Below are 26366 nucleotides of genomic sequence, written 5' to 3'. Positions count from 1 at the left end.
CCAATCCTAGTTGGGGTTGGGATAACCTATTATGTCTAGGCCCTATTTCGGGCTATGACAATAAGTCATCAATCCTAGGGATTGGATACTTATTCTTGATTGTGACTTTGTTCAATTGATGGTAATCAATGCACATTCTGAGAGAACCGTCTTTCTTACGCACGAAAAGGGTTGGAGCGCCCCATGGGGAAACACAGGGCCTGATGAAACCCTTATCTACAAGATCTTTCAACTGGTCTTTGAACTCTCTAAGATTAGCAGGAGACATTCTATAGGGCGGAATAGAGATATGATGGGTATCTTGAATGAAATCTATTCTGAAGTTAATTTCTCTTTTAGAAGGATATCCAAGAAGATATTTAGGGAAAACTTCTGGAAATTCCCTTTCTACTGAAACTGACTCGAGATGTGGAGTCTCAGAACTAGTCATTAACTTGGAAAAGATGGTAAAAACACCCCTTAGATAGCATTTTTCTTGCCTTACGATAAGAAATAATCTAATCCCTAAGCACTGAAGTACTATCCCTCCATTCAATGACTGGTTCATTAGGAAACTGAAAATGAACAACCCTATTTCTATAGTCAACTGAAGCATACCATGAGTGGAGCCAATCCATGCCAAGAATGACATCAAAATCAATCATCTCTAACTTCATAAGATCAACTGAGGTGATTTTCTAGGATACTGTAACCGGGTAGTTTCTGTATACCTGTCAGGCTATAATAAACTTACCCACTGGGGTAGACACTAAGAAATGTTCTGCTAAAGATTCAGGATTGACATTGAAATCTACTGTTATATAAGGGGTTACAAAAGAAAGTGAAACCCCAAGATCTAACAAAGCATAAACATGAAGATAAAACACCTGTAACGTACCCATAGCCACACCAGGAGAACTTTCCTGATCCTATCGGGTATGGAGGGAAAATAACGTATCCTGACGCTGCCCACTGGTTGCACTGGACGCGGTACCCTGCTTAGTTGGACAACCAGCCAAAACTAGAGGACGACTGTACTGACTCTACTGAACAACCATAGTACATTCTCTGAATCTGTGGCCTGGCTTGCCATATACAAAACACACATCACTAAAAACCCTACACATATACTGATGATTCCTATCATATTTTATGGCAAAGTGAGTTATTACAACTACTGTTCACACTACCTTAGGACTCGTGCCCTGGCACTCTATCCCAACTATCATTTGTGAACATTGGAACTGGTGCACTAGCTGAATATGGAGTTGGTGCCAAGAATTTCTGAAGAAATTAAGAACGGTTACCACCCTATGACCTCGGCTGAGAAAATTAAAACTACCTATTCTAGCACTCTTATTCTCTCTCTCTCTCTTTCTCCTTAATATTGTATTTCTCAATATGCTGAGTATGAACCATAAGTCTATATAAGTCCATCTCATTAATCAACATTGTGGTCTTACACTCTTTGACCATACTATCAGATACTCCTAAAAAAAACTTACTCATTTTATACATATTATCAACCACCGTCGAAGGAGCATACCTTGCTAACTGAGTGAACTTAAGTGAGTATTCCTTCACACTTATATGACCTTTCTTCAAATTAATGAACTCCTATACCTTAGCTTCCCTCAATTCTAACGGAAAGAGCTTGTCTAATAAGGCCATGGCGAACTCCCCCAACTCAATAGGCCCTGCCTCAACACCCTTATCACCCTTCCACTACTTATACCAGGTGTCAGCTACATCCTGCAAATGATATGCAGCCAAATCTGCACTCTCACTCGAAGTGACACCCATGATATTTGTCACTTTCTTAACCATATAAAAAAACTCCTGCGGATCCTCCTCAGACTTGGATCCCAAAAACAAAGAGGGATTTATTCGGGTGAAATTCTGAATCTTAGCTGTAGCTATATTTTCCACTAAATTAGCTGAGGCAACAATTTGCTAATTATTCTGAATAGCTACTGAATGAGATAATGTAGTGAAGGCATCTCTGAATTCAGCGTGAGAGACATACTCATTCAGGGGATCTTCCCAAACAAGTAGTGGTGCGGGCTGATTCATGTTCCTTCGCTTGCTATTTCTTTTAAGAGGCATTATCTAAAAATAGAATGAAGTATGAATTAGAAAGAGAGTTTAAATAGAGCTCATGCTTCTTTACACGACAAGAATACTTAAAGAAGAAAAACTTTACCTAAAACGTCTTGTAGCCTCTTGTCCGTATGAATGGCGCTCTTTACACCCATGCCTAAGACTCTACTCAATGTGGCTTTCAGACTCCCTAGGACTCTCTAAAATGCTTTCAGACTCCCTAGGACTCTCTAAAACCTAGATCTGATACCAATTTTCATCACGACTCGAGGCTATCCCTTAGTCACGATAATGGTGCTTACGATCACAAGTGACCACAAGCTAACTCATGAGTTGGTACCTGCTGTAAGCACTGAATGTAATAGTACAAAACACATGTGCAGAAAATATACTAAGAAAATAATAACAAATTGAAATACTAAAAATATGATGCAACCACAAGACTGAAACCTCTGATGAAATACTAAAAGCTAACTGTCCAGCTATAACAACTGATAATACTAAAAAATTTGATAAACTAAATAACCATCTAACTATCTGATAGTTTGAAAAGCCTTTAACTTACTCACTGAAATACTAAAGTACGGAATGAGAGATAATATGTCCTCGATGGATGAGGACTCATCAATGAGCTGCTCAGTAGCGCTGACTGTCAAACTGTGGTCGGTAAACTAAGCTTCCAAACCAATGATATAAGACATCATAGAAGAAAGAAGAGTATACAGTCAATACTTTGAATGTACTGGTATATGCGATGAGGATCGGCTAAAATGCATGGGGTATTGTGCATGCGAGATAATAACCAACTGAAAAGCATGAGATAACTGAAAATGAATGCATGAAAACTTTAAAATCTGAGAATGTAAGACTACGTGTATATATGTTATGTTACTGAGACAATCTATAATTTGAAAGACTGAAATCTGTGTAACTAAATATCTACAAGTCTGTACACATAGTTAAGCAAACCTAAAATGAAAACACATTGAGTACTATACTGAGACTGTGCGAAGAATTATCTAATTGACATGCCCCAATCTAAGCTAATTAGGGTCCAACCTATAACCCCAGTTGTAAGGGTGTCAGTATCATGCCATGGCCACTAATACTGCTTATGTGGATCTACTAAATTGGCATCTCAAAGGACTAAAGAGTCACTCTATACTGGCAGTATTACTCATGAGATATGTGTCAACCCTAAACTAGCAGGAAGACATCTCAAACCTACCCTTGCTACGTAGTTCTTTAACTCAGGGATTGCTATTAAGGGTTAAACCCTAAACTGGCAGTAAAGCCCTTATCCCTTGGGTTTGCTTAGTGCTGAATCCTACTCCCAACCAAATGACACTGATTACTGGATTAACCTAAGTTTAGCTGAGCAAACAACTAATCATAATAACTGACTGAATGATAATGCTCATGGTTTGTCTAAAATCATTTTGATGATACTAAAATTTTGTGAGCAACTAGGTATCGGGTGTTCATAACTCTCCAGCACTGAATGGAAATAACAATAAGGACATATAAAAGCTTTGACAACTATATAGGGAATTACTATTCAAAACCCCAACTTAGGCAATTCATTAAACACATAAGAGTCATGGACTTAATCATGGGAATAGGTAAAGCACACGATAATTTACAATACTAAAACCATGAATTAGGGATTTCAGTGTGAATATTTCAATATCAAAACATGTAATGGTACATTCCACTAAAAACATTTATAATCATAACTTGAAATCAAATTATCAATACATTCATGGACATAATTCAATTTAACATGTAAAACCCATAACTTTTAAAGCAAAAAGTGATTCTTGGACTCCAGGGGTTAAAAGGGCCCATGGATGAACATAACACTTACCTTAAACCTTTAGTCTTGAAAGATAAACACCAATTCTTGGATTTGGGAATATCAATTCTTGTTTTCCTTAGAGATAAAGTAATTGAATTGATGATCTTGGGGGATGAATTGGCTTTCTTTGAGAAGAGAATTGAAGAAGAAGGGCAAATAATGCCCTAACTAATGATTTAAGTCCTGATATTATGAATTGGGTTGAGGGGAAAAGACACAATTTCCCCTTAGGTAATTAAATTCATAGTTGAACTGCAATTTCCAAGCCTATCGCGATGCAGTGTATGTGCTAACGGGAATGGCACTGTGACGCAACACTATCGCGATGAGTTGCTGGATTTATGATCCAAACATGACCGAATTCTCATCTGAAAAATCTAAAACTTATCTGAAACATGCTTCTTGCACCCCTAAACATGAATTAACTCAAAGACCAATACCTCGGTGTGGGGAACACCAATTTAAAAATCCTTGAATTTAAGAGGCCTTAAAAATGACTAAGTCCCCAACACTTAGTGAAATTCTTAGGATTTAGGCCCCTATGCACCCAAATAGAAGCTGAACTGAGCAAAGATTAATATGAGGCACTACAACTGATTATGGTATAAGGAGGTAATTACTTAACTAAATATCCTAAGGTTAAGTTAGGCTAAGGGTTAGGAAGTAAAAGATATAAAAGTGTATGGCTAAATCTAGATTATAAGTTTAATTATTGAGTTGAATAATAGGTTAATAGAGTAGGTCTTGAACCTAGTATGACTTGAATGTAGGATGTAATGACTTGATTCTGTGAACTTGATCTCTTATGTATTTTGACTATTTCACTCCTCCCTAAAATTTCTAAGCGTTGTTCTGGGGTATGGGGATGGTTGGCATGGTTTCCAATGCAATCCAGAATGTTTTGTGCAAGTTTGTAGTTTTTAGAGGTTAAAAAGGGCGTATAGTTGACTTTACACAATATTTGTGGTTTTGTGTGTCGGATGGAAAAATGGACTATGCCAGTAAATCTAGAACATCAATTTTGGGTTGGTGGCATGGTTGGCTTAATTTTATAGCTTTTTGATCTTATTTCGACCCTTGGTATGAAAATTAGTTAAATTGCATCTCAGGGGTTAATTTAATGAGAACAATCTCTTTTCAAAAACCTGATGTCACCATTGAGTCTGAAACATTGTATTTAGCCTAGTAGCATTTTTTTGCCTTCACGGGATTCCAAATGAATCTTGGGGGTGATCGAAAACTTTGGAACTTAAGCAAACAAAGGACTGCTTAAGTTGTATTCGCATAAGCTGCCCATGCACCGCTTTAGTTTTCACTAGAAGGCTAGGCAACTGCCACTCCATTTTAGCAATCACCACTTTAGCGGTAGGGGGTCCGCTTAAGCGATGACCATTTTAGGGGTCATAACTGGACAAGTATAAAAGTCCTTTTTGTCATACTTTTTTCCATTTTTTAGACGTTGATCTTCAGTTTAAAAGAGTTTTGGATGATTTCTTCCTTCCTCAAGCTTGGATAACCCCTAAATCACTATGTCAGTCATTTTACTTTGATTTATGTCATTTAAAACTCTCTAAATTGTGATTTGAAAGTAGGATTGACTTGGAAGGCCTAAAAAGGTATTTATTTGATTTAAACCTCATTCTTAAACTATTTTTACTTGAGTTTTCTCCTATGGCTTCCTTTATCAAGGGTAAGACTTTTCTAATATATATATATATATATATATATTTATTTATTGAATGGATTTGAGATCTTTATACTAGTTTAATTGTGAGAATTACATCCTCATATCACACATAAATTCATGATACAATGGTACCATTAAGAAAACACTAGTTTTTGAAAGAAATTCGACATTATCTTTACAAAACCCCCTGTCCACGAGTCTTAAAGGAGATATGGACCATGAGATTTGTATTGAGTATTGAGAAAGTATATGGGTTGCAAACCCCCATGGGTCCTATCTAAATCTTTGAGGCTCAGTAGGTGTATATGGAGGTTATGCGATAACCTCAATCATATCACATTATGATCACCATCATCATTGCATTTCATACATTAAGCATCTTTTGTGTTGTGATTCTGTGTGTTATTCGTTGCATATATAATCTATTTCTTTTACGCACATGTCTATTTGTTATGTGCTATATTTACAATTATTAGTGAAGATGGTGTGAGCGATCATTTGAAATATTTTCTGATTGCAGGTTATGTGCATATAGTCTGTATTTATATACCCTATTTTCTAATTTTGATACCTACTAAGCACAAGTGGACCATACTCACCGCTACTATATATTTTTGATGTATATCTAGATACGAGTGTATCGCATGGCAGTTGAGATCGTGCAGTTGATTATTAGTACTTTTATGGTAGTGGCCTCAGTATGCCTTCAAAGTTGACCTCAGACCTCTTCCTATTTAGTTGATGTCTTTATTTTATATTCAGAGACAGACTTGTAGTTTTTTGGATTCAGTTATATTTTTAATTTTGTGTTGTATTTGGTTTATTTTTTTTACTGTGACACCATATTTGGGGATGGTTTATGGTATCTTTATTATTCAGAATACTATTGTTATTATACATACATGGTCTGGCTTCACTTTAGAAGTATCACCTTGGGAATTATTGTACTGTTTTCTTCTTACTTATCAGTTTATGTGATTGGCTTACTTATCAAGGCTTAGCCGCGATATATGCCATCATGACTGTAGTTTTTGGGTTGTGACATAAGGGTTGTTGGATATTAGCATAATCTCTGGTTTTGGTATGAATTAAAGACGATAGGATTAGTGAATGAACTTATGAATGTTGAACTTGAGTGTAGACTCCTTGGGGTTGAATGTACCCTCTTAAAATAAGTACTTGGATTTAATGAATATGGCTTGGTAATTCTTACTTGAATAAGTCCTGGATTAGTATTTGGTCATGTTGAAATTGATGAATATGAATTGATAAGGCCTAAGTTATGAGTTATTGACTGGCTTTTAGACATACTTGCAATTTTTTGTATTAAATTATTATTTACATAAAATGATTAGCTTGAGTTTGACAAACTATTTAGAGTGTTTGTCTCTTTTTTATGATTCATGTTCAAGAAAGAAATTTTTTGAATAATATCCTAAGTGTTAATCACATGTAATGAGGAGATTTCTAGGGTTTTTCTACCATTTTTGGACCTTGGAGCTTCGGGAATAGGAGATTTCTATGGTTTTTCTCACCATTATTGCTTAGGTAAGCTTTTAATTTATCTTTCCAATATTTTCTATTGATTATATCTTCAAAAATACTTTAGTTGAAGGGGAAAAACTCCATGTTGAGGGTTCTAGTCTTTGATTTTGGTACCTTGAGGTAGGTTATGTTTTAACTTCATTCAGACTAGGCTGGGTAGTTAATGAACTTATAAGGCATGCTAATGGTTAGGGCTATAGATGTGGAATTGTATTTTAAGAGTACTTTATCTTATCATGTTGCCCACACGGGGGCTTGTATGCATGTTATTGTTGACTTGAGAGGTGTTAAATTATGTGATGTCCATGCGGAGGTTTTATTTGATTATTGCAAGACTTACTTGTGCATTATTTTCTATATTTTCATGTTGTGTCACTCGAGTGGGGTCTTGACTAGATGTTATAGGACTTATTTTTTTTGAATATTTTTTCCTCTATCATGGTAAAATATACTCGAGTAATGGGTTGAAATAATATTATCAATGTCTTTTCTAGTGGTGCCAAGAAAGAACTGATATAATGAACTACAGACACATTGAGTTAATTTTGAGCTCACTTATACGTGTATTGAATGATAATATATTTCTACAGGTTGTGTCATGACTCAAAATAGGCATGTGATGGTACTTGTCACACCCTCCAGATAATCAAGCCTATCCTAACCAAAACTCAATAATCATGAAAATTAGAAGCAAAAGAAAAACAATAATCCCCCAAAAATATATAGAGAGGAAGTAAATATTCAATATACATCCCATATCTGGTTGTCACTAGTACAAGACTTCAATATAGAATGCAAATAATAATTTTCTAGAATATCCTAGATGCAAATATATCATAAGACATAAATAAAGAGATCTAAGAAGTCCTGAAGACCCTCAGCCACTTCCTTGATCTCCGTAATGCTAATACCAGAAGAAGATGATCTACAAACTGCAACTTGATCCAATAACTGTACCGGGTGCAAAAAAATAAGTAAAAAAGCAAGAGTGAGTATGAAACCACATGTACTCAGTAAGAATCGTCGATAATGGACCCTAATACAAGTGATGGCAAGAACCACCACCCCAACTACCGAAGGTTTCCCAATCAGTCTATACCCAACCAAATCATCGTACTTTATCCTATCAGGGTAACCTAACACAATAGACAATAGACATATCTAATACAGGGCAGGCACACTAATATAGATTAATCAATACTACTCATTTATATTTAACCACAAGGTATTTCATTTATGAAGAAGACTCACAAATGCACTATTACAGGCTTAATCAATTATCATTTACCAATACAATAGGATAACATACGGAGAGGGTATATATAAGGGTGTATCTCATGCTGCCAAAAGGTACCACCTATCTATCTTTTGATCAAACCGCCGTCATGCCCCAAGTCTCATAATACCTCAACCTCTCAATCAATGTACAATTAAATAGGATAATGTAATGAAGTAAAATGAATGCTCAAAAATAATATCACAAATAAGGTTCTATAATGGCATTACAATACAAAAGTAAATACCAACAAAATATCAAATCAAATCAAGGAAGGTAATATAGTGCAAATGAAGAAATTCAATATAGTGATAATGACGGGATGATGATGAATATTTGAAAGTTATCACATAACTTTCTATATAAACCCACCAAGTTTGTAGCTACCAGGTAGGACACATGGGGGTAGGGGGTTCACAACCCATATACTTTCCATAACTCGATCCACCTCTCTAGACAATGTTCATGGATCAAGGTTACAACAATATCTCATATCAACCTTAACAACACATCCCTCAAGATAGGCCTTTTATGAAGTGTCTTATTTTCTTACAAAAATAAGAATGTCTTAGTGGTGCTAATGTATCATGAATATACATGTGTGATATAAGGATATAACCCTTATGACCAATCAGTATTAAGATCTAAAATCCATTCAATACATGTATAAGTAAGCTCAGAATCAATTCAATATATCAATAATTCATGATATTAGTTTCCACTTGGTACCATCAGAATAAGCAGTCATGTATTCAATCAATAATATCATTTCCAACCTCTCACTTGAGCATCATTATAATGATAATGCAAATAAATACTCAAATAAGGCCTACAATGTTACGTCAAGCCCCCACTCAGGTGACACAATTATAGATAAGGCATTTTAATACACATATAAGGCCTATGATGACAACTCAAGCCCTCACTCGAGCGACATAATAATAAATAAAATATTTAATGAATAAAGATGACCAACAATATCAAGTCAAGTCCCCACTTGACCATCATAGTAGTAAATCCTCTCTTATTAAAAATCAATACACATATAAGCCCCTATTAGACACATGATCATAAATAATTACTCAAGTCTATAATGAAGTTCACATAAGCCTCACATGGGCAATACGAAATTACCAAAAATCCTGATAATAGTATATTATGGACTATCCAAACCTAACTTAGTCCATACATTAAGCCTCAACTATAACAAGTATATTCATACTTTATGTATGCTCTAAACCTCAACCATTCATCAATAATTATAATGCCCCATAAGATCCTAAGCTTGATTCATCTCTTATTTTCATGCTTAAGGGTTCCACGCTTTAAAGTTTCATTAGGTGTTGAGGACTTAGTCATTTTCAAGACCCCTAAACTTTGTAGATTTTTACGATAAAATATTAGTTTTTAAGTGGATTCATGGTTAAGGAGTTTAATAGTATGTCTCAGGTGAGTTTTGAGATTTTCGGACGAGGTTTGGGATATTTTGGATAGCAAAAATAGTAAGGCAATGTGATTGGGCCGCGATGTGTTGCTCTCTCCCATGGTGAAGTGCATCGTGATGCGTTGATCTCTCCCCCAAAGTAAGATACATGGTGCATTGCTCACTCCCATGGAGAAAGAGGCATGACGTGTGGCTCTATCTCGCATAGTGCCATTGGTTAAGTGCCCAAGGGGCATTTAAGTCATTTTCCTCACCCTATTTTGTCCTTAACACGATTTTGAACTCCTAAAAAGGGAATTAATTCACCCTTTCACCCCAAATTGCTAACAAGAAACCCTTCTTGTTCCCCAGGAATAAACCCAAGATTCATTCTCAAGAAATCAAGGGTTCAAGCTTCGAAGTTCAAGAAATCTTTAAGATTATAGCTATTAAGGTATGTGAGGTGTTCATCCATGAGTCCCTTTCACCTATGGATCCCAAAAACCTTTCTTTGATTTATAAATATGAATATTCCCCTATTATGAAGTTGCAAATGTTTAAGATGAGTTTAATTCATGTTTTTCCCAAGTAATTTGGCTCAATTCATGTCCTAGTATGATCCTTTGGAATGTTAGGGAATTTTATGTTTAGAGTTTTGAATTCCCATGTTGTATTGAATTGAATTTCTTGTCATAATATCAAATTTGTGAATTTGGCCATGAGGTCATGTTGTTTTCTCACGTTTTATGACATTGCGATATCCAAGTTCATGACTCCCATATGTTTGATGAAATGTTTATGTTTTGGGTCATTGAACCATGATCCCCTACTATAGATTAAAAGCTTTGTTACTGCATTTTATGGTCATTTAGTGCTGACGGGTTATGAACACCCGCTACAAAGTGCTTTTACATGATTTTTGTTTATAAGGGATGATTTAGTTAGGCCATGTTTTACCATCATATTTAGAGCACCATATTCATATTGAGTGCTTAAAAGTACGTACCATATCATTTTAAATAACTAATAACACCTACGTTATTCAGTTGGGAGTAACACTTAGCACCTAGTGAACATAGGGGTGGTATCTCCCCGCCAGTTAGGCATGAGAATTTAGTGGAAGTTCCTGGGTTCTAGACCTATGGTGCTATCATAAATTATAAGGGGTCCCCCATCAGTAGAGGTATAACACCCTTATCCTTCAGGACATCAGCCTTGTGGATCCATACCGTCAGCCATGCATTGGTACCCTTGGCAAGGTACTAGCACCCTTCCAACAAGGTTATAGGTTGGGCCCCAATAGCTTGAATTGGGGAATATTTGTTATAGCTAGCCCCCACGCTCTCAGTACAATATTTAGTATATTTTAGATCAGGTTTGTTTGACCAAGTTACAGATTTTTAGTTATTTAATTATACTGCTTTCAATCATTTAAATTATAGATTATCTCACCAACATTATATTTTATGTTCATGCATTCTTGTTTAGCTATCCAATGCAGTATAGATATTCCTAACCTAACGAGCCAGTTCATTCAAAGTACTGATCGCATACTCTTTTTTGCATTATGTTGTCTTATAACATTGGTCCGAATGCTCAGTTTCATAACTATTCATAGACAAATCAGCATTACCCAGCAGCAATAGTGGTGCATCCTCCTCCATCAAGGACATTTTTTTTACTTATTTATCATAGTTATTTCAGTATTTCTTTATGTTCAGACAATTGGAGTTATTTGAGGGCTTGTCCCATCATCTCCTCATGATGTTAGAGGCTTTCAAACATATCAGTTAGACAGTCATTCGGTTTATTCAGTCTTTATCAAATATTTTTGACAAGTTCTTATTACATATATCAGTATTCAGTTTTATAGTATCTTATCAGATTACCTTTAGTGCATGTTTTGTATTGATATTTTGTTCAGTGCTCACAGCAGGTACCAGTTCTTGAGTTAGCTTATAGTCACTTGTGGTCATAAGCATCATTGTCACGACTGGGGGTAGCCTCGGGCTATGACAAAACTTGGTATCAAAGCCTAAGGTTTTAAAGTTTCCCAGTGAGTCTTAAAAACGCATTGAGTATATTTTTGTACATGGGTGTAAAGCACGCCACACTTATGGACAAGAGGCTACAAGTCATTTTAGGAAAGTTTCCATTCTTTTAGTGTTTTCATGATCTCTATTTAATCTCTCTTTCTAATACATCCTTCATTCCATTGACAAATAATGCCTCCTAGAAGAAACAACGTAAGAACAAATGGGGATCAACATGCACCACCACCTATTCAGGAAGATCCCTTGAATAACCATGTTTCTCATGCTGAGTTTAGGGCTACTTTTATGACCTTATCCCATTTTGTAGCTGCTCTGAACAACCAAAAAGTTGTTGCCCCATCCAAACTAGTGTTAAATACAACTATATTTAGGGTTTGAGATTTCACTAAGATGAATCCCCCTCTATTTTCAGGATCCAAGTCTGAGGAGGATCCATAGGAATTTTTAGATATAGTATAGAAGGTGACTAAAATCATGGCATCACTTTGAGTAAGAGTGCAGAGTTGGATGCATATTAGTTGCAGGATGCAACTCACTCTTGGTTTAAGCAGTGGAAAGAGGACTGAGGTGTTAATATAGGGCCAGTAGAGTGGGAGGATTTTTCTTTAACTTTCTTCAACATGTTCTTTCCACTAGATTTGATGGAAGCTAACATTCAGGATTTTATTATTTTGAAGTAAGGTAGTATGAGCGTGAAGGAGTACTCATTTAACTTCACTTAGTTGGCGAGGTATGCTCCTACTATGGTGGCGGATAACAGGTCTTGAATGAGTTAGTTTGTGTCTAGTGTATCTGATAGTGTGGTCAAGGAGTGTAGGACCACCATGTTGATTAAGGAGACAAACCTATCTAGACTCATAGTTCACGCTCAGTAGATCAAGGACGAGAAGCTTAAGGAGAAAGACAGAGAATAATAGGGCCAGAATAGGTAGTTTTAACTTTTCTCAGCCAAGGTCTAAAGGTTGTAATCGTTCCTAGTTCTATCAGAAGTTTTTAGCCCTAGATCCATTGTCATCTAGTGCTCCAGTGCCTAAGTTAGGAAAGACAGTCAGGATAGGGCACCAGGCTCTAAGTCCCAGGGTAGTATTAATAGTGGTCATACCAATCCGCTCTATAGGAAATGTGATAAGAATCATTTATATTAAAGTAGGGCTGGCAGTGATGTGTGTTTTGGATGTGGCAAGCCAGGACACAAGATTAGGGATTGCCCCGTAGGTATGTGGAAGGGTCAAAATAATCATCAACAGGGCCAGAATACTTCTTCAGCAGCACCAGCGGGTCACCTAACTCAGCAGGGCTCCATTCCAAGTGCCACTAGCGGGCAACATCAGAATAAGATATATGCTCTCTACACTTGGTACATTATAGGTTTTCCATCTTTATGTTTATACATTGTTAGATCATGGAGCTTCACTTTATTTTTGATTCTTTATATTGCTATAGATTTTTGTGTGAATCCCAAAACATTAGTAGAGACTTTATTAGTGTTTACCTTCGAGGGTAAATCTATTATTGCCAAATGGGTGTATAGAAATTATTCGGTCACAGTATCTCATAAAATTTCTTCAGTTGACCTTGTAGAGTTAGAGATGACTAATTTTGATGTCATTCTCAATTTGAATTGGCTCCACTCATGCTATACCTTAGTTAAATGTATAAATAGAGTTATTTAGTTTCAGTTTCCCAATGAACCAATCATTGAATGAAAGGATAGTACTTCAGTGCTTAGGGGTCAGATTATTTTATATCTTATAGCAAGAAAGATTATATATAAGGGGCATGTTTACCATCTCGTCCGAGTCAAAGAATCAACTACAAAGACTTCAATTCTTGACTTAGTTCTTATAGTAAATGAATTTTTAGATGTGTTCCCTGAAGATTTTCCCGGAGTCCCTCCCGAGGGAAGTTGACTTTGGAATAAATCTCCTTCCAGAGACCCAACCTATATCTACTCCACCATACAGAATGGATCCAACTGAGCTTAAGAAGTTGAAGGAATAGTTAAAGGATATCTTAGATAAGGGTTTTATTAGGCCTAGTGTTTTGGCATGGGGCGCTCCAGTCTTGTTCCTGCGTAAGAAAGATGGTTCTCTAAGAATGTGCATTGACTACCTCCTATTTAACAAAGTCACCATCAAGAATAAGTATCCACTCCCTAGAATTGATGACCTATTCGATAAACTTTAGGGTGCCAATTATTTCTCTAACATAGACCTTAGATTCGACTATCATCAGCTCAGAGTCAAGTGACATTTCGAAGACAACTTTAAGAACTCGGTATGGTCACTTCGAATTCTTAGTTATGTCATTCAAAATAAATAATTCCCCTACATCTTTAATGGAATTGATGAACAGGATTTTCAAGCAGTACTTGGACATGTTTGTCATAGTATTCATTGATGACATCTTTGTCTATTACCTTGGTGAAAATGATCATGCAGACCATCTGAGAATTATGTTGTAGACCCTTAAAGCTCATCAATTTATTTTTCTAAATTTAGTAAGTGTAAATTTTGGCTAAGATCATAGCTTTCCTTGTCCATATTATTTCTGGTGATGGCATTCGAGTTGACTTTCAAAAAACCAAAGTAGTGAGACATTAGCCCAAACCTATCTCTCCCTAAGATATTAGGATTTTCTTGGGTTTGGCTGGCTATTACGGATGGTTTGTTGAAGATTTTTCTTTACTTGCACTCCCCATGTCTCAATTAACTCAGAAAAAATTCCAATTTTAGTGTCAAATTCCTGTGAGAAGAGTTTTCAGGAGTTGAAGAATCGCCTCACTTTTGCCCCCGTCTTAACCTTGCCAGATAGTTTAGATGGATTTCTATGTTACTGTGATACTTTCAGAGTTGGTCTTGGTTGTGTTTTGATGCAGAGGGCCAAGGTCATATCCTATGCCTCTAGACAACTTAAACCCCGTGAAAATAATTATTGTACCTATGATCTTGAGTTGGCATCTGTTGTCTTTGCCTTGAAATTTTGGAGGCACTATCTTTATGGGATTTATGTTGATGTTTTCACTGACCATAAGAGTTTACAGTATGTGTTCTTGCAGAAAATTTTGAATCTTTGTCAGTGAAAGTGGCTTGAGTTGTTAAAAGATTATGATATGAGTGTGTTGTATCATTCAGGCAAGTCCAATATAGTGGCAGATGCCCTTAGTAGATTGTCTATGGGTAGTGTTGCCCATATAAAGGATCATAAAAAGAAGTTAGTCTATGTGGTTCATCAGCTTGCTAGACTAGGTGTCGAGTTGGTTGATTCAACTGAAGGTAGTATTTGGGTTCTGAATGGTTCAAAATCATCATTGGTTGCTGAAGTGAGAGAAAAATGAGATAGGGATCCCAGTTTGGTTAAGTTGAAGGAGGTTTTCTCCCAAAGGGGTTATGGTGTGCTTCATTGTTAAGGTAGGTTATGTGTTTCATGTGTTGATGATCTGATATAATGAATACTTGCAGAAGCGCATAGTGTGCAGTATTTTATTCAACTAGGAACCACTAAGATGTACCGTGATTTGCGTGAAATCTATTGGGGGAATGGTATGAAGAAGGATATTGCAGAGTTTGTGGCTAAGTGTTCAAATAGTTAGCAGGTCAAAGTTGATCCCTAAAGGCCTAGTGGTACATTGTAGGAGTTTAGCATCCTCACTTGGAAGTGGGAAGTGGTGAACATGGATTTTGTAATAGTATGCATCATCAACATGATTTGATATGGGTCATTATGGATAGAATGACCAAATTAGCTTAGTTTTTGCAAGTTTATATTCGTATTTAGCTAAGAATTATGCCAGGCTTTATCTTAAGGACTTGGTTAAGTTGCATGGGATTTTATTGACTATCATTTCAGATAGAGGTACTCAGTTTACCCCACTTTTGGAAGGCTTTTCAGAAGGGTCTTGGTACCCAAGTTTATCTCAATACAATATTTCACTCTCAGATAGATGGTCAGGCAGAGAGGACCATTCATACACTAAAGGACATGTTAATTGCATATGTTGTTAACTTTAAAGGTAGTTGGGATGACCACTTACCTTTGATTGAGTTTGCCTATAACAATGTTTTCACTCTAGTATTCAGATGACTCTATTTAAGGCTCTCTATGAAAGGAGATGTAGGTCTCCTATTGGTTAGTTTAAAGTAGGTGAAGTTGCTTTGATAGGGCTAGATTTAGTATTTGAGGCAATGGAGAAAGTTCAGTTGATTTGGGAGAGGCTAAAGATAGGCCAAATCTATTAGAAATCTTATGCAGACGTGATGAGAAGAGATCATGAGTTTGAGGTTGGTGATTTGGTCTATTTGAAGATTTTGCATATGATGGGAGTGAAGAGATTTGGCAAGAAGGGGAAACTCAGTCCCCACTATGTTCACCCTTATAAAATTTGGAATCGTTTTAGAAAGGTAGCCTATGAACTTGAGTTACTTGCATATTTGGATTAAGTGCATCCAGTGTTCCATGTCTATTTGTTAAGGAAATATATTGGTGATTTAGCTATTGTTGTTCCTCTAGAAAGTATAAATGTTCAGGATAGCCTTTCCTTCGAGGAAATCTTAGTTTATATTCTTGATCGTCAGATTCATAGACTAAGGAATAAAGAAGTTTCTTTGGTTAAATTTCCATGGTAGAATCAGTCTGTTGAGGGAGCAACTTGGGAAGCAGAAGCATACATGTGAACCAAATACCCTCATCTTTTCTCTGCAAATTCAGATTCTGCTTGAGGTAATAATTTTCCTTAGATTGACTCTTTTCCATTCTCAGTTCATCTGTGTAACCATTGTCATGTAATTGCATACATTCACAAAATCAGTTCAGTTCATGAATTATGCTTCAGGATCAGTTATGTAATCTTGTCCCAAGTCAAGTATGTTCAATAATGATCTAATTTTCCTCAATATTCTCAGCTAAATCAGTCTCATTTGAGGATGAATATTCTCAAGGGAGAGATATTGTAATACCCCGTAAAATCCTAAGCGCGATTTAACTCTTAGTTACATGCTTAAGTGTCCAAGGCTTGAAAATTTCACCAAGTTTTGAGGACTTAGTCATTTTCAAGACCCCTAAGCTTTGCGGATTTTTAGTTTCATCTTCTTGACCTTGAAACATTGGTTTTAATGTTGATCAATGGTTAGGGAAGTTAAAAGTATATCTCGAGTGAGTTTCAAGATTTTTGGATGAGGTTTGAGATGTGCTTACATAGCCAAAATAGTGAAGCAACGCGATTGGGCTGCGACGCATTGCTCTCTCCCATGGTGAGGTGCTCTGTGATGCATTGCTCTCTCCCCAAGAATAAGCTACGTGGTGTGTTTCTCTCTCCCATAGATGAAGAGACGCGACATATGGCTCTGTCCCACACAGTGTCATTGGTTAAGTCCCAAGGGGTATTTGAGTCATTTTCCTCACCATATTTTATCTTTAACGCAATTTGGAACTCCCCAAAAGGGTATTATTTGTCCCTTTCACCCTAAATTGCTCTCAAGAAACCCTTCTTCTTCCTCAGGAACAAACCCAAGCTTCATTCTCAAGAAATCAAAGGTTCAAGCAATCTTTAGGATTATAGATACTAAGTTATATGGGGTGTTCATCCATAGGTCTCTTTCACCCATAGATCCCAAAAACCTTTCTTTGATTTACAAATATGAATTTTTCCCTATTATGAAGTTGCAAATGTTTAAGATGAGTTTAATTTATGTTTTTCCCTAGTAATTTGGCTTAATTCAGGTCCTAGTATGATCCTTTGGAATATAGGGTATTTCATGTTACAAGTTTTGAATTCCCATGTCGTATTTAATTAAATTTTATGTCATAATATTGAATTTGTAAATTTGTCCATAAAGTCATGTTGTTTCCTCATGTTTTAAGACATTCCCATATTCAAGTTCATGACCCCCACATATTTGATGAAATGTCTATGTTTTGGGTCTTTGAGTCATGATCCCCTACTATAGATTAAAAGCTCTGTTATGGTATTTTATAGTCATTTAGTGCTGGCGGTTATGAACACCCAATACCAAAGTGTTTTTACATGATTTTTGTTTATAAGTGACGAGTCAGTCAGACCATAGTTTTACAATCATATTCAGAGCATCATGTTCATGCTGAGCGCTTACAAGTACAGTACCATATCATGTTAAACAACTAATAGCACCTATGTCATCAGTTGGGAGTAACACTTAGTACCGAGTGAACATAGGGATGGTGTCTCCCCCATCAGTTAGGTATGAGACGTTAATATTAGTTCATAGGTTCTAGACCTACGACGCCACCATAGATTAAGAGGGGTCCCTCGACTGTAGAGGCATGACACCCTCGTCCTTCGGGACATCAACCTTATGGATCCACATCGTCATTCATGTGTTAGTACCCCTGTCAAGGTACCAGTACCCTTCTAACTAGGTTACAAGTTGGAACCCGCTAGCTGAAATTGGGGCATGTCAGTTATAGATAGCTCCCACGATCTCAGTACAGTATTCGACATATTTTATATAAAGTTTTCTTGACCAAGTGTACAGATTTTTAGTTATTTAGTTATACAGCTTTCAGTTATTTAGATTACAGATTATCTCAGTAACATAATTATACTTGGTCTTGTATTCTCAAATATTTCATGTTCATGCATTCATGTTCAGATATTAAATACAGTATAAATAGTCCTTACCTCACATACCAGTACATTCAAAGTACTGATCGCATACACTTCTTTGCGCTATGTTGTCTTATAACATAGGTCTAGACGCTCAATTTCCCAACCATTCTTAGACATCTCAGCATTACCGAGCAGCAACATTCGTGAGTCCTCCTCCATCAAGGACATTTATTTACTTATTTATCATAGTTATTTTAGTATTTCCTTATGTTTTGACAGTCGGAGTTAGTTGAGGGCTAGTCCCATCAAATCCTCATGTTGTTAGAAGCTTTCAAACATATTAGTTAGACAGTTAGTTAATTCTTTCAGTCATTAGTAGATATTTTAGAAAAGTTCTTATTACATATATCAGTATTCAGTTTTATAGTATCTTATAAGATTACCTTCCGTGCATGCGCTGTATTGTTATTTTGTTCGGTGCTCACAGCACGTACCAGCTCATGGGTTAGCTTGTGGCCACTTGTGGCCGTAAGCACCATTTTCACGATCAGGGGTAGCCTCAGGTCGTGATAATAATGATGATAATAATGTAATTCCCCCGAACAAAGAATTAATCCATAATCATATAATAAAATCTCCTTAGAAGATTAATGCTCTAAAATAGGAATTCCAATAGCTATTATTTGATATTAATAAGTTATCTATCTATATTCTACTATAAGGATAATTGAAAGTAGTAGTACAAACTAATTAAGACAATAATCTAGCTACAATCCATCAAGGACATCAGTACCTGTGTAGGGTGTTGTTGTAACAATTTTTGGTAGATAATTAGGAGTAATACAGGTACTTGAGGTATTTAGCTTGTTTTGTGACTTTTGAGAACCTCTCCATTGATCTGAGTTTATAACTGTGTGAATTGCATTCATCTGTGATTGCGGTGCTTCTTTTTTTGGCATTAGTATGGCAACTTGACATTTGTTGCTGATCAAATTGCATGAATTGGATAAGTAGTGATATGCAACGTACTTGTGTGCCATGTGTGTGTGAGTTCTTACTCAGCTCCTGCTGTGTGCTGAATCTAGAACTTGCCCTGTTAGTCATACCTAGGTTGTAGGATAAGGGTTAGGAAAGGATCATAGGCCATTTTTGATTGTAACCCACTTTCAGCCTAAATGACCTTCCCAATATGAATAATATCCCTTGATCCATGATTTGAGCCTATATGCCTATTTTTTTCTGTGAAACCTCTCACCTTCCTGTTTACCTCACAATGAACCTGTTTTGGCCCTAGTCCTTCTTGGACAGTATGCACCTTGACTTATGCAAATAGTCTAAGTTGAGGGTGGCTATCATAGGGGTGTGTGATGCAAAATGAGCATGAAGAGAGGTAGAATAAGAGAAAAGATAAATAGTTGGGTGCGGTAAAAAAGTAATAAGAAAAGAGAAAACTGTGTTAAACATAATAAAAAGATAATATGATGATTGAAAATACCGTATCCATATTGAGCATGTGTGATCAATAAAGAGAGGAAGAAAAGAAGGTTGACAAGTGAAACCCTAAGAGTTTAGTATAGTGTCTAGGAGGCATAGTCACTCTAAAATATCCATGAATATCATACCAGCCCTGACCTACATTACAAGCTTAAGAAAAGTCCTATCGTGATCCTAACCGACCTGTCTGAAGACTTGGGTACTGACAATAAGGGTAAGCCTATGGCATTTGACATGCAGTGTTTGGAACTTCATTTTGAGAGTGAGTCTTGTGATTATACCTATGTTTATGTATGTGAATTCTGATATGAGTTAAAAAGGGATTTCTTTATTGTGAGGGCACACTGGGTATGTTGCTAGTCACTGACTTGTTCAGATAGTATGATCTTGGTATGTCATGGTTGTTATTGTTAAATTTTTGCCACATCTTGATTCTTGTGAGTAGCATGGGTGTTCTTTAAAACATCAACAGTGAGTTTTAAATTGACTGACCTTGGAGATGGTGAATGTATTCTGAACTAATATGAGTAGTTAACTGCCAAAGTGTACTTTGTATTCTCTTAGTTATGTCATGGTTTCTTGAGGACAAGCAATTATTTAAGTTGAGGGTGTTGATGTGTGAGCCTATGCTAACACATTTGAGGCTTTTAACACTAAATAATTGCAAGATCTTGAGCAACTTTAGTTGTTTTTGATTAGTTTACTTTGATTTTGTAGTAAATATTGAGATGCAGGGGAACCAAAAATAATAGAAGCAAAAAGGCTGAAATGTGAAGCAAATAAAAGTGTGGTTGACGACATTCATGATAAGTCGTCAACCCAGTGATAAGCTATCAAAGACAATATCAGCCTTAAATAGGAGATGAGTTTCAGCTGGAAGAGTTGACAAAATAGTGTGATTGGCCTTCAGGATGGTGATAAGGCGTCAAGGATACCGTTAGACGTAGACAGGACATGAAAATTGGAGCAGGAAGATGACGATGTTCTTGATAAGCCGTCAAAATTCTGATAATCCATCATCATCGTCGTCAGTCTTAGACAGGAAGAGCCAAAAGTGAAGAGAAGCTGACGACATCCGTGATAAGTCATCAGACTCCTGATAAGCTATCACGGATGTCGTCATTTATTTCGAGGAAAAGATGTAACCTTGATTTTGTTTCCGTAATTAGGGTAAAATATTTAAAGCTTTATTTTAGGGTTTTATAGGGGGGATTCAAAACATTATTCGACATTTTGACTTTTGACAACATACTCTAATATTTTCTCTTTTTACTCCTAGACTTTAAAAACACAACTATTTCGAGAGATTATTAGCAGTATTTTTGTGACTTTTCTTTGTGATCTAATCTATGATTCACTGTTTATTATTCATCTCTATAAGTTTATCTTTCAAAACATGAATTCAATTATGTGTTTCGTTCATTGCATCATAAGTGGCTAAAATCCATTAACCTGAGTTATGGGATCTAGGGTTAGGTCTTGATAAGGTGCTAAGTATTCAAGATTCAAAAGACGGTAAGATTTCTTGATAATTCTATTTTAATTAACATTTGTTGGTTGCAAATAGTAGACACACCTTGTTTGATTTGCTTGAGAAAGAAATCAAATATAGTAGGAAGTGAATTATCAATAGGGACTCAGAAATACTTCAATTAAAAATCAGCGCTGTAACAAGGTTGGTTAACCTGAGATAAAATCTAGGCAGTAAATAGAAATTTCCTAAGTCCGAGAAGATTAGGGAGTTAAACGCTTAAGTAGGTCGAGATACATTTAAGCATAATATTGATAAAGATAGCTTGTTATCCTACCCACCATGAGAATCTTGAACCACTTTTAGCATCTGTCATGTACCGGAAGCCCTAGTGAACATAATTCTGGTTATTTCATAAACTCTTGATTTACAAACACTGAAAGTAAAGTGACAAACAACAACTTGTTAAACCTAAACCCCCCATTTCTGGAAATATTAAACTATCAGTGGATTAAATTGCAAACAACTTAAGTTCACACCATATTCCCTGTGGGATTCTACCCCAACCTAGTTGGGTTTTATATTGACAACGATCGTTTACTCCCATTCAAGAATGTAATTTAAGTGTTATCACCCAACTACCTCTGACTACTGAAAATACTGAGTCTACTGTAAAACTAAAATAAAAGTATATCCTTGGTAGATGGGGACTCACTACGGTATATGAGCTTTTATTGAAGATGAATACTTATTTTTGATACTGAGTAACTGATATTTGAGATTAATGATAACTGAATTACTGATAACTAGGTGATTGTGTCTGATAATCTTGATTCTGTAGAACTGAACTAAGTTTTATACTAAGACTGAAACTAAAACTGTGGGAGGTAATAATCTAACCGACATACCCCTCTCTGAACTGATTGGTGTCCAGCCTGTGACCCTTGTTGGAAGGGTGTCATTACCATTCCATGGGTAAATACAAGTTGCTAAGTCACCCTCATCTGGCAGGTGCTTGGAATGAGAAAGGTGGTACCTTCATCTAGCAGGTAGGACACCTCATCAACCCTCAATTGGTAGGTTGATGTCTCAACCTATGCTGGCTACGTAGTTCTAGAACACAATGGCTGCTTCTAAGGATCACACCATCTATTGGCAGGTGAGTCCTCATCCTTGGGTTCACTCGATGCTGAATCCTACTCCCAAATGAATAAATCATGGACTGATTACTAGACTGTACTGGATTTAACTGAACTATTACTGATCGTGTTGACTGACTGAACTGGACTAAGTTTACTGAGTTCTATAACTGACTGAGTACTACTGATCGTGACACTAATGAGACTATTATGTAAAAACTGTATCTCTAGGTAAATAGCTAGATTTTTGAGTATTAGATATCCCCAAGACTCAATAGCGTGAAAGTAAAGCATAACATAATCTTAAAAAGTAAAACAATGTCCACTTGTTCATAATTCATTCATAGAGATATTTTATCAAACCTTTGTAGGGCATAAGCTTGTACATATGCTAGCATGTCATGATTTCACTATTTAATTCACATGGTCATTCCATCAAACACATGGGGAGCACACATTAATGAATATAATCATGGACAACATGTAAATATTGTAACTACAACACCCAAACTTGCAAATTCAAGGATTATAACATGGGAATTATACAATTCATTATAGATGCTATTTCAATTTCATGGAATCTACAATTAATCATGGATTAAAACTTAATTAATGTCATGAACATGAATACAATCCAATTCCAAGCGTGTGAATCATGAATCAATAATCTTGTAGTTTTAAAAATAGATTCTTGGACTCTATGGGTGAAAGAAACCCATAGATGAACACCTAACATACCTAGGTATTTTAAATTCTTGAAGGTTATTGGAGGAATTCTTGAGCTTTGTTCTTGTTTTTTAAAGCAAAGGTTTTCTCCTTTTTGAGAGAGAATGGTTTATTCTTGAGAGAAAGTGAGGAAATAAAGACATATTAGGTTATTTAGGGTACTAATTTCGTGTTTAAGGCTAATCTGAGTCATGGAAAAAGACTCAATTACCCCTGGAAAGTTTTTAACCGCATTGCGGTAAGCCATTGGATTATGGATGAAATTGCTGAAAAAGGATGAGTGCGAAAATTCACTTTGGTACGACAGAGACTTACTGGAATTGACAATTCTAAAAAATGGAATTGGCGTGACGCGATGGTATTACGTTGCCTCACTGGAAAATGCCAAATGAGAACTGGAACAATAGTAAAGCACAATGATAGTGCGATGGCACATTAGAAATTGGCAATTGCCATTTGGCCTGGCTCCGCGAAGTGGTGATGTGCCAGTAGGCACATTATTTTACAAAAATTGGTCTAACTCTTTGCCCGGGTATCGGATTTGGGTGAACTTTATATCATTGGAATGCTGACTGAATTTCCTACGAAATGGTAAGATATAAACTAAAAAATTATAAGTATTTAGTAAATTTTATATAGGATTACCCATGTACTAAATAAGCTTGGGAAATATGAGGTATTACACTTTTCCACTTGAATCACCTCGACAATGAGATATAGCTAATAAAATTAGAGTAATGAAAGAATTTGGATAAATTCCATATAGGCATCACAATGGCTTGACCTAGAGTATGATAGAATGGGAAATATCTCCTAAATACCTCATATCTTCCTTTTTATAAGTGTGGCACACTACAAACCCATAAAAAGGACTCTACTCGACACGGCTTTGTAAATACACTGGGACCATGAACCGTGCTCTGATACCAAGATTGTCATGACCCAATCTGAGGCCCTGGCCATGATAGAAATCCCAAACCATGAAGGCCCGAAATACCCCTTAGCATACTATCATAAGAATAATCCATACATAAATCAAATTACATAAGATATAATAATGTTCAATAGAAACTTATAATCCAAAATGTGTCAATGAAATTATGACAATATAATACTCAAATTCCAACTACGAAGCCTCTACTGAATTACTAGTCAATCTAGATCAGGACAAGGCTATCAGCCAGACCATAAAACAACTAAACTAACATAAGGACAGAATGCCTTCAAAAGTAAGAGAGGCTCACTGACTCAGAACTCTTGGAACAATCTACTATTACTGAATTGGACTTCAAGACTGAGCCTTAGATCCTACATTATGAGACAATGTAACTCCCATAAATGACGGTTAATACTTGGAATGTATTGGTGTGCAGAACAATTCAAAAGCAATATAACTTATATAACATAATCGATAGCATAATAAAATTAATTTAACATAACAGAAATTAGACCCATGGGCACACTTAAAAAGAGATCTTCAAATCATTCTCGCAAAAGTATTGATTCAACTCTCTGATTTACTTTTGAGCTAGATGGTACACCCGACAAGTCTACAATCCCACTGTAATACCCTATACTTTTCTTAGTTCAGTTCAGCTTCTAGTGCTTGTATGAGAGGCTAAAAGCCTAAAAATTTAGCTATGTGTTGAGGACTTAGCCATTTTTAAGACCTTCTAACTTTAAGGAATTTTAAGTTGACCTTTCAAACTTTGAGATGATGATTTTTGAGTTGGTTCATGTTTAGGGGTGTAAGGATCATGTCTCGGGTAAGTTTTGGTTTTGTCATATGACGATTGGGTCACGTTTGGATTTTAATTCCAGCATCTCAATGCGATTCTACCGTGTCACGCCAGGGATAGTGATAAAACACTTATCGCATCGGGGTGAATGTGTATTTGTCACATTCTTGATTCATAATTCAAATGTATGTGTCATGATCTTTATCCTATTGTATGAAGTTCTTATTAGGTGAAGAATATTCATAAAAATCACTTAGAGCCAAGTTGAGTTAAGAACCTTATATTCGTCCAAATTTTGGTGTTCTATTCTAAAAGGGTCAACTTTAAAATTGTATAACTTTTGATGTATGCAGAATTTTTCAGCTCAAGAGCAACCAAATTGTAGATAAATTGAATTATTTTTCCAATGATACCAATTTTTCCTTAATTCGATACCCGAGTGAAAATTTATGACATTTTTTGTGTGATGCAGTAAGCCACTATGATTACACCGTGCCACAGTGAGCCTTAAAATCGCAATCTGGGTTACAAATTTTTGGTTTAAATGAGTGAGGAGAAATTGGGTCTTTTCCCACGTCAATCCAAGTCGTAAAAACACAATTTTAAGCATTCATTATGGGATTATTTGCCCTCATTCTCGTACTTTACTCTCAAGAAAAAACCCTAATCAATCCCCTTCAAGATCATTCATTCCATCACCTCCTCTTTAAGAAAAATCAAGAATTTAAGGTTCCTAATTCAAGAAGTTCAAGAAAAGCATTCAAGAATATTCTCAAGGCTTCCAAGTCAAGCTTTTACATCAAATCAAGCATAATAATGTATGTAGGGTTATGAGTGAGGATACTCCTTTCATCCTTGTTCCCAAAATTAGTTTTTACAGTTGAATTTACATGAAATTATATGATTTGCAGTTTAGAGTTCATACCCAATTATCATTATTTGAAAATTATGATGTTACAAGTGATTTAAATGTTGAATTGCATGTCTACTTCCACATCTTTATGCGTGTGACTTGATTTTACAGATTGAGAATTGAAATTCATTATCTTGACTAGAACTGTTACAGAATTTCAAGATTATTATCAGTAAGTATGAACTTTGTGATGATTTGATATGAGTTTAAAGCACGGGTTTTTAAGCCTTAAGTTTAAGTATTGATATTTCAAGAAGATTTTACTTTTAAACACCCTATGACTAGTTTATATTTAGATTTTGAACCAGACTTGTTCTTTTGATCCTCAGTTAAGATATGAAATTCACATTTCAGATTTTATTATAATTTAAAGTAATAA

The sequence above is a fragment of the Capsicum annuum genome, chromosome 3 (assembly GCF_002878395.1).
Source record: "Capsicum annuum cultivar UCD-10X-F1 chromosome 3, UCD10Xv1.1, whole genome shotgun sequence".
Classification (NCBI taxonomy): Eukaryota; Viridiplantae; Streptophyta; class Magnoliopsida; order Solanales; family Solanaceae; genus Capsicum; species Capsicum annuum.
The sequence above is the reverse complement of the archived record's forward strand: the minus strand, read 5'-3'. Positions refer to the sequence as shown.